The following is an 8,422-nucleotide window of genomic DNA, read 5'->3' on the forward strand; positions in this document are numbered from 1 at the left end:
ACATCTGGTAAATCGCTTGCCTCTATTTCATTTAGCTCTTTTTCTGGAGATTTCTTCTGTTCTTTCATTTGAGTCATGTTTCTTTGTCCTCCCATTTTGACTGCTTCTGTTTCCAGGTATTAGGTAGATCTGCTATGTCCCCCAGTCTTGGTAAGGTGGCCCTATGTATTAGGTTTCCTGTGTGACCTTGTGAATTTTTCCTGTACTGCAGCTGAGTGCTCCAGGAATGTCTTTTGTGTTGGTTACATGAGCCTTCCTATTATAATTGAGTCTTGATTTCTATTGGCCCATTTGTACATGGGGTCAACCCTCAGACTGGGTGACTATGAGAACCAATCCTGACTACAGTGTACAAACTATGCCAGTGCTGATCACTTGAAATGGAATTCTTCTCAACAGGGTCTGTTTCCTGCTGAGATATTCCTTTGGATATGCTGCTTGTGAAGCTGATTGGATCCTGCCCTGATGTAGTCTTAAGTTTGCAACTGGGTCTGTTACTTCTCTTCGGGGCTCTTGGGAGGTATTCTGGTACAAGTCAGTGTCAGATGCTGCCTATGACTGGAACTGGGCAACCAGTTTGAACTGTAAAGCAATCTACAGTTTGTAGCACCTCTCCTGGGCCTGGGTGTGCATGGGAAAGACCAAGCTGTGCACCAAGGCCAGCTACTATCAGCAATGGGTCTAGAAGCAGGTCAGCAAAAGTTCCAAGGTACCCTGAGATCCACCTCTGCCTGCTTCCACCTGCCAGCTGCCTGTTGGGCTCAGTCACTGAAAGAGCTTCTGAGAGTACTCGATTTACATAAGGTAGAGTAACCAGGCAGTTGATACAGGTTCAAACTCAGTGCCAGTGCTGGTTCTGAGGCCATTCAGCGAAAGTCCCAGTGTTTACCAAGTCTAGCAGCCCCCTGCTGTGTGCCCACAGACCTTTGTTTTGGACCAGGGTCTCGAGGAGTCATCAGGGTTAGGCAAGGGAGTTTATCATTCCCAAAGAGAGCAAGGTTTGGCCATATAAATGGAAGCCTCTGCACCAAACAGGTGTGTGAGTGAAAAATGACTCCCATTCTAGAGCCACACAACTCAGTGTCTCCCAGATTCTGCTGGCAACACGAGCTCTGCAAGGCAGGTGGCCAGGAGACAGGAGGGTGGGGCAGGAGGGAGCCTAGAAAGTGGGGCTATAGGATCTCATGTGTGGGGGAGGTGCCATTGGTCAGGTTCACAGGAAAGTGGGGGGAATGGCCCTTGCCCCAAAGCCACACTATTCAGTCACTGTTACCCTCTGAGTCTGTTTGGACCTCTATACCCCAGCCGAGGCAGCTGACTTTTCAGCAGTGCATGAGTTCTACAGGGGGTGCAACAGGGAGTCTGAGTGTGGGGCCACTGCAATCCCCCAGGCTGATGCTGTAAAGTGTTCCACCAAAGAAAGGTGGCATCTACAGTGTGGGAGAATGACTCAGCACAGGATTCCTGGCGGCTGTGTGTTCAGCTGTCCCCCTGCAGCCACAAACCCCAGCCTCCCCTCCTACAACTCTTGTCAAATCTGCCCTCCTTCTGCTGGAGTCCAGGGTGAGAGGCAACTGTGATGTAGTGTGCTGACCTTTCAAGCAGGGTTTCTAGCAGACGCCTGTCTCTTGCTGGCAATCAGAATCCCCACTGATTTTTTATAGCCCAATGTTATGTAGGTGCTTCTTCTCAGCTCTGATGCTCTGGGCTGGGAAGCCTGGCTTGGGGTTGAGATCCCTCCATTCTCAGAGGGAACTTTTGCAGCCGAGATATCCCTCCGGATACTCAGCTGCTGCATGTGGCTATAGGACCAGCCTTTTTCACGTCTCCACCCTTTCTACCAGTCTCAATGTGGCTTCTCTGTAAATCTTTGGTTATAAGACTTTGCTTCAGCTAGTCTTCAGCTGGTTATTCAGGTTGATTGTTTTGTATTTTATTTGTAATTCCAGTTGGTCCTGGAAGGAGGTGAGTGTATCTTCCAGCTACTCTGCATCATCTTGGATCTTGTCTTAAATGTTGTACTTTAAATATCCATACAACATATCCACATATGTAATTTCAAAAAATGCAAATGATTCAGCTGGTTAAATTTAGAATACTTATATTAAAACCAATTCAACAATACTCTCTGGCACTATTCCCAGAACATTTTTGTTTGATTGGGAATTGTTTAAGTTTTAATTCATTTTAAGGCCTCCTTTCTCCCAATCGTGCTCCTCGTAAAATGTCGCATTTGAAATATTGACTGCAATTGCACTCACTCTCTTATTAAATCATGTATTTCAGTGGTGTTATTGCTACCTATTTGGATGATTTTCTGGACACATGTAGAAAGTGTGATGGGGTGGAAAGAATGCTTTTATATGATTATGGATATATTTCTGTGTTTTCCTTTTTTCTTCTAATAGCATCTGCCAGAGTCCACTTCTCTCCAATACCAGTACTTGCCACTGCGCTCTTCTCTTTTGCTTTTTTTTTTCCCTAGGGGAGAGCACAAATGCAGTCCCCCACTACCACAAATTGTGCAGTCGAGTTTCCAACATTTGGGGAAATTGCAGGGGTCAGCACATCCAGTGTGCAATGGACAAGCCTGGCCCTGGGAAAACCACCTTCATGATCATGATATCTCCCCTGCCAGGTAAGTAATTCCTTTTCCTTTTGTTTATTTATTTTTAACTTATCTTTATTGCTGAATGTATTACAGATGTTTCTCATTTTTCCCCCATTGACCCCCTCCTCCCCATTCCCCACCCCTCCTGCCTGTTCCCACACTGTTGTCTGTGTCCATTGGTTATGCATATATACATACAGGTTCTTTGGTTTATTTTTTCCTACCTCCTAACACTCTTCCCTTTGAGGTTTGTCAGTCTAACAACCAATTTGTATTTCTTAATCCCTTTACCTTATTCACCCATTCCCCCAACCCCCCTCCCATCTGGCAAACAACAAAATGTTCTCTGTATCTATGAGAATGTTTCTGTTCTGCCTCTTCATTTCGTTTGTAGATTCAATTGTCGATAGATATGTATTCATTGCCATTTTGTTTGTTCATGTATTTTATCTTTTTATTCAAAAAGACCCTTCAACATTTCATATAATAACGGTTTAGTGGTGATGAACTCCTTTAACTTTTTCTTGTCTGGGAAACTCTTTATATGGCCATCAATTCTAAATGACAGCTTTGCAGGATAGAGTAATCTTGGTTGTAGGATCTTGCTTTACATGACTCTGAATATTTCTTGCCACTCCCTTCTGGCCTGCAAAGTTTCTTTTGAGAAATCAGCTGACAGCCTTATGGGAACTCCCTTGTAGGTAACTAACTGCTTTTCTCTTGCTGCTTTTTAAGATTCTCTCTTTGTCTTGAACCTTTTGCATTTTGATGATAATGTGTCTTGGTGTGGACCTCTTTGGGTTTCTCTTGTTTGGGACTCTCTGTGCTTCCTGGACTTGTATGTCTGTTTCCTTCGCCAAGTTAGGAAAGTTTTCTGCCATTATTGCTTCAAATAGGTTTTCAATTTCTTGTTCTCTCTCTTCTCCTTCTGGTACCCCCAAGATGCAAATGTTGGCATGCTTGAAGTTGTCCCAGAGGCTCCTTACACTATCCTCATTTTTTTGGAATCTTTTTTCTTTTTGCTGTTCTGATTGGGCGTTTTTTGCTTCCTTGTATTCCAAATCGATGGTTTGTTTCTTGGCTTTACCTACTCTACTATTGAATCTGTGTAAATTATTCTTTATTTAAGTTAGTGCCTTCTTCATTTCTGACTGTGCATCCTTCATTTCTGACTGGTCCTTTTTTATGCTCTTGAGGCCCTCACTAAGTTCACTGAGTTTCTCCCTAAGTCCACTGAGCATCCTTATAAGCAGTGTTTTGAACTCTGCATCTGTTAGGATGCTTATCTCCATTTCATTTAGTTCTTTTTCTGGAGTTTTGTTCTGTTCTTTCACCCAGGACCTGTTTCTTTGTCTCTTCATTCTGATGGCCTCCCTGTGCCTGCTTCTGTGTATTACTTAATGAGAGGTATGGGGCTAGCTGAGACCAGATGCTGCTTGTTTGAAAGAATTTAGGAAAACCTGAAGCAGGATCCAAGACAGGCCAATCCTATGGTAAAGCAACTGGCAACAGCTTGGGTGGGCCTGAAAGTGGGGCGGGGCCTTAGGGAATCACCAGGGTGGGGCTACCAGTGTGAATCAGGTTGCTGGAGTCCCAGATACGGCAGCTGTCTGCTGCCCCAGGGAAGGGCTCACCAAAGGAACAAAGGCCTCTGATAGCACATCTGTCCAGGAGAAAGCTGCCTCTCCAGCTCTCGCTCCAATGCCAAACAACTCAGTTCTTCCTCATCCATCTCCAATGCCCCTCAAGCTGCCTCCCCCACGCTGGAGCCTGGAGGGTGCGAGTCTGAGTAAGTCCATGCGAGGAGCTGCCTGGGGCTCCAGCCACCTGAGCCTCCCTCAGCCTCAGTTCCCACTGGTTTTACAGCCAGAAGTTATGGGGACTTCTTTTCCTGACACTGAAACCCTGAGCAGGGTGCCTGGTGTGGGATGGGGACCCCTCAGTCCTCAGGGAGGACCTTCCCAGCTGAGGTATTTTCCTCATTTCTATCTGTCACATGTGGGTGTGGGACCAGCCTGTCCGCCTCCACCCCTCCTACCAGTCTCAATGTGGCTGCTTCTTTAATTTTGTAGTTGTAGGACTTTCATTCAGCTCATTGTCAGGCAATTTTGAATGATGGTTGTGTTAGTTGTAACTTTGATGTGGTTGTAGGAGGACGCGATACCGTGTTTACCTACGCTGCCATCTTGACCAGAAGTCTCCCTTTTCCTTTTAAAACCTTTACGATAACAGCAAAACTGTCCTGCTAAATCCTCCGCCATCATTGACTAACAAAAAAAAAAAAAAAAAAATCAAATCATGCAGATTCCTAAAGTCAAACAAGCTCAATTTCTATACACTCATAATTGCTCCGTGGCTATTCCCCAGTTTCATTTAGGCTGGCTCCCAATCTTTGTTTGCCTTGGGAAGAGGAAATGGAAATGGTGGCAGCAGAGACTGATAGAAGGATGTCAGACAGGGCCTCCTGGATGGTCAAGACCCTTCTTGCATACAAAGCCCTTTACAAGTGGCTGCTATCTCTCCATACTGCAACCAACTCATACTTTCTCTCTACCCACTCCTTCACTGACCCAACCACTGTTAGAGATTTAGATTCATCCTTATCCTAAGAGCTCTCAATTTAAGTAATAACTATGTACCAGGCACTTGGTTACCCATTTTATATAAATTACATCCCTTAATCCTCACACAATCTTACAAGTCAGACATTGCATTGTTTCTGTTAAAACTAGAGAAATTGCGGCTCAGGGAGGTTATAAATAACCTGCATACTGTCCAAAGACAATAAGGATGTGAGCCTACATGTGTACCCAGACCCGTCTCACTGTTTATAATATGTTTATTTAAAAGGAGTAATAACCAGAAGGTAATAGTAGATGAGCACGAAAGTGGTAAACCTATACTGTGGTTCAATCAAAACTAGAACATGTAGCCCTGGCTGGTTTGCTCAGCAGTTAGAGCATTGGCCTGTGGTCCAGAGAGTCCCGGGTCTGGTTCCCACTAAGGGCACGTACCTTGGTTGCAGTTTGTCCCCGGCCCTGGTTGGGTCGTGTAGGAGGCAGCCACTCTGTGTTCCTTTCACATCAATGTTTCTCTCTCCCTCTCTCTTCCTCTCTCTCCTTCCCATTCTATCTGGACAAAAAAATGAAAAAATGTCCTCAGGTGATAATAAAAAAATAAAAATAAAACTAGAACATGTATATGTGTGTTGGAAAGACTCAACCAACTTACATGATCCTTTTCTTCAGTGATTGACAATGGTATTTGGTATCAGTAAGAAAAGCTTACAGCCATAAGTAATAGCTCAATTTTTATTAGGATAAACCTATCTTTCTGACACACACAAAAAGTCTAGAGCAGTGTTGTACTTTATAGAAATATAATGTGGGGGAGAATCAGGTAGTACATATAATAGCAAAGTCACTAGGAATCACACTGAAAAAGTAAAAAGAAACAGGTAAATTTTTTAAAAATGCTTTTTCCTTTATCGATATTAGATAGAAAGGAATAGAGAGGGAGAGAGAGATAGAAACATCAGTTATGGAGAGAACCTTTATTGGCCACTTCTGGCATGCCCCCCACAGGGGATTTGGCCCACAACCTGGGCATGTGCCCTGACTGGGAATTGAACCAGCAATCTCTTGGTGCTTGGGTCAATGCTCAACCACTGAGCCACACCGGCCAAGTGGTAAAGTTAATTTTTAAAATATATTTTATTTAACACAATACATCCAATGTATTCTTGTTTCAACATGCAATCTATATTAAAAATTTTAGTGACATAATTTTCTTTCTTCTTTTTCATGTTAGTCTTTGAAATGGTGTACATTTTATATTCACAGCAGATCTTAGTTCAAACTAGCCACATTTCAAGTGCTCATTACCAGAGGTGGCTTGTGATGACAATATTGGACCACCCACTAAGGAAAGTGGTTCCTGGGGTTAGATTCCTAGTTCTCAAGGCATTGCCCTCATATGAATCCCCTCAAGTTCACAAAATGGTTACCAAAGTAGCACACATTTTATCAGCATCCCAAGCAAGAACAGAGGAAAAGAGCCACCAGTAAACTCTTTCCTAGGACACCTCCACTTGATCTGTGAACTGTGTCCCACAGCAACCCTTCCTCACAAGAGGGGCTTGGAAAGGGAGCAATAGGGTTTTTCTGATTTCCTGTGGAAGTGTGGTGAAGAAGGGGGTTGGAAACAGAAATATACTTGCTAACCGGCTAGGTGAAGCACAGACACTGATTTGAAAAAACAAAGAAAGAATATATTTTGAACCAGTAAAAATTCCAGGAATCACAGACACATATCTGCTTCGTTTTCTAATATTTATATATTTAACTAAATAACATATGGCTTTTCCTTTCAGAAAATGCCGACCTAGCTCATTTATGCCATTTGCCATCTAACATCCCTGAAAGGGAGGAAGCAATGAAGCATCTGGGCAGAGAGTGGTTCTCAGAAGACAAAGGTCAACTGCACTTTCCACATTCATCTGTCCCTCGGGAGCCCTCTATGAGTACATACGAGTACACATATTGAACACCAAATATAACACTAATTGCACAAATACTTACTGAGCTAATGCCATTTTAATACATCACAGTGTAAATGTATGCTTCTCTTAACAGTTTATAATTATTCCTAGTCATTTCTCTCCAAAACTAAATTATAGCAATAAATAGACCTAAACTAATGCAATCTTACTATTAACAAAATTCCATTGTTGCCTTAATGGAATAAAAAAAAAGGATCTTTAGCTTCATAAAAATGAGTAATATTAGCTTTCACTTAATAAACATTGAAATCTGGTTAACAAAAACTGGAAATAAATTATCTAATAATTTGTACTGTAGATAGTTTTATTCCCTCTGTACAATTTTATAGCTACTAAATGGTATGGCAAACTTAAGTGTTGTATTCTAAGGTGTTTCTGTATGTTCTGTATTTTAAATTATCTTAAATTATGATATGACGTGGCATATTGTATTTAATAGTTGAAATCTAACTATAATGAAATCACTCTGTGTAATATAAATTAAAGCTGACATTTTGTTTATTCAGTTTTAATTGTGTATGCACATATACATATGCAGGCATTCATAGAACTGATGTTCTAATTATTCAAACAGCCCACTAGGTCACCTATGGGATTGTATAAAACAAAGTTGCCATGAACTAGAATCTAGGGCACTTTACAAGAGTTTACAATTACAAGCATAAAATTCCTCAGATGAAAGCATGAATGAAATTAAACCATCAGAGAAATTAGGTCAATAGCATAGTCTTTAACTGTAATCTCCTGAGATTTGCATTTTAAACAGGAGTAGAAATCCTTGGATTCTGCATGAGTAAAATAATCCCATTATAACACTGTAGTAAGTGAGACAAACTTTGTACCACATTATTTGAAGGACACATGTTGCCCTCACCACAACTAAGCTCCAGTTTCAAGACATTTTATGATTTTTGCTTGTACATTAAAAACCAAATAAAGGAACAGTTTGTACAACCTAATACTGTCACTAATACCATTGATATCACTTGAAATACTCTTTTTAAATGCTTGATGGCATGTCAAATGGCTGCATAGCCCCTATATGCAACCCAATGCCTAACTTCTATATTATATGACAGGATAATAATAGTGCACATTATAAATCAGTCAGTGACTCCTTGGTGACATAAACTCAGTGCATGAATTACCAATATATCATACTTTTCTGTCATTATGGTACTGAGTAAGTATGCACTCAGAGCTGTAACACCACTCTGGCTTTGACACACACTGCTGTGCAGGGGTGCTGA

The 8,422-nt window shown here is 41.9% G+C and overlaps 1 non-coding gene across 1 annotated transcript; it reads right to left on the reverse strand.

Moving 5' to 3' along the window:
- Window positions 1-2,482: 2,482 nt before the first annotated feature.
- Window positions 2,483-2,646, reverse strand: LOC118618057. Its single transcript, XR_004956981.1, has one exon. It is a non-coding gene; the product is annotated as a U1 spliceosomal RNA (small nuclear RNA).
- Window positions 2,647-8,422: the final 5,776 nt, after the last annotated feature.

Source organism: Molossus molossus, unplaced genomic scaffold (assembly GCF_014108415.1).
Source record: "Molossus molossus isolate mMolMol1 unplaced genomic scaffold, mMolMol1.p scaffold_m16_p_5, whole genome shotgun sequence".
NCBI lineage: Eukaryota > Metazoa > Chordata > Mammalia > Chiroptera > Molossidae > Molossus > Molossus molossus.